At 33.4% G+C, this 2,007-nt stretch overlaps 1 pseudogene; it reads left to right on the top strand.

Annotated features, from left to right (window-relative positions):
• Positions 1–1,259: 1,259 nt before the first annotated feature.
• On the top strand, positions 1,260–1,797 carry LOC112428052 (PEST proteolytic signal-containing nuclear protein pseudogene; annotated as a pseudogene).
• The last annotated feature ends 210 nt before the right edge of the window (positions 1,798–2,007 follow it).

The raw sequence follows: 2,007 nt of genomic DNA, 5'->3' as shown, positions 1-2,007 counted from the left end.
GTACTCTTTAGCCTTTTCTTGCTGAAGGAACAAAAGAGAACAAAAGGATTTATCAAGAAATAAATTCTATATTTTCCTTAAATACATAAAAACATATGCCTATGATTGTTATATTGCCAGGAACTTCTCAAACAGATATTTTTTTGTCTAGAGGGTAGACAGGGTGTTTATCGGTCAGTTCATTAGGAGATATAAGGAAAAATCTGATTTCCGTATGAGTTTTTATTTTGACTTCTTGTGAGGCTTAAAAGAAAAAAAAGCAAAACAAAACAGTATTATCCTAAGATTGACATTCTTTCCCTAGCTGACCAGTACTGGTTTTTGTTTCTCTTTTTTATGTTTTCTTTTTCAAAAGTCAGTTAGAAAATCTCATTCTCTTAATAGTGAAGTAAGAAAAACGCTGAAGTACATCAACTAAAGTAAATTTGCTTAAGAAAAGAAGTAATTTATTAAATAATGACTATTATGATATGCTAATTATATTGTAAACAAATCATGAATATTTCGTTGAGCCATAGCCTCTGTGTTTAATACATTTGTATTTATTTTAATTATCTGTACTCCTTTTATTACCTTTTGCTTTATCTCTGTGGCAAAAATCTTGGAATGACTTCCACACAGTCTCATTCTAGACATCCAGAATAAATAAAATTCTCTTTAATCACAGATATAATAAAATATTTAGGCATTTTAGTTCTTTTATAAGAAGTTTCTGAATTTGAGACAAGAAAACCTTTCAAACTGTATTTATTTAAAGATCTTTGTCCCTTTGAATGTTTTGGTAGAAATGAAACCAAGGATTCTTACAATTAGAATAGATGTGTGAACTGCATTGCTCACAGTATCCTAACAATCTTTTATTTTCATGCACAAGATATCTCAGGGAGATTAAAAATAAAAGTATGTTTTAACTCTCAAAAACTTTAAAAGTAATCATAAAACTCTCAATCTGTGTGTATTTTTATAATAGTTTTTATTGCAACTTTTTTTCTTACTCTTGCATTTTTCCAAATTTCTTGGCCACCTTCTAACAGGTAGTAGATTCTGAACTTCCTTGTCCTAGGGAGACTTTTTTTTGACAGGAAGTATGTCTTACGGTGTTGAAAAGAATATGTGAAAAAAATACAAAAAAGAGTATTTCTAGATTAGGCAGACTGCTTTGAGGGGAGAAAGATTGCCTCTCACAGTTTAAAAGAAATTTTTCCGGGTTAGGGTACTGAGAGGAAAAAACAAACAAGTGAAAAAACAAACAAGCGAAAATGGCGGACGGGAAGGCGGGAGAGGGGAAGGCGGGAGAGGAGAAGCCTGAAAAGCCGCAGCGAGCTGGAGCTGCCGGAGGACCTGAAGAAGAAGCAAAAAAACCTGTGAAAACTAAGACTGTTTCTTCCAGTAATGGAGGGGAAAGTTCCAGTCGCAGCGCTGAGAAGCGATCAGCTGAAGAAGCAGCTGCCAACTTCCCAACAAAGCCTACAAAGATCTCCAAGTTTGGATTTGCCATAGTAGCAGCAGCTTTTAATGAAGATGAAGATAGTGAACCAGAGGAAATCCCTCCAGAAGCAAAGATGAGGATGAAGAATATTGGAAGGGATACACCAACATCAGCTGGACCAAACTCCTTCAATAAAGGAAAACATGGGTTTTCTGATAACCAGAAGCTGTGGGAGCGAAATATAAAATCTCATCTTGGAAATGTCTATGACCGAGACAATTAAATGATGTTTTGAAATTGGGGTGTGGGGTGCATGTAAAGTTAAAAGGAACAGTTTCCTTTTTTAAAGAATGGTATAAGACTATCTTGGAGCCGCTTTTTTTTTTTTTCTTTTTCATTTTTTTAAAAGATTGAGTGGTACACTAATAAATGAGAGTTTGAAATTAGAGGTAATTTGTGTTTTATATACAGATTTCAAGACATTTGCTAATTTTGTAGTTTCATGTGATTAGTTTCCAAAGGTTACAGATAATAAAGAAATCAGAAATGGTACCTTTTCAAGAATTGCATATTTTTTT

The sequence above is a fragment of the Macaca nemestrina genome, chromosome 16 (assembly GCF_043159975.1).
Source record: "Macaca nemestrina isolate mMacNem1 chromosome 16, mMacNem.hap1, whole genome shotgun sequence".
NCBI lineage: Eukaryota > Metazoa > Chordata > Mammalia > Primates > Cercopithecidae > Macaca > Macaca nemestrina.
Note: the sequence above shows the minus strand (reverse complement) of the source record. Positions and strands in the feature narration are given on the sequence as shown.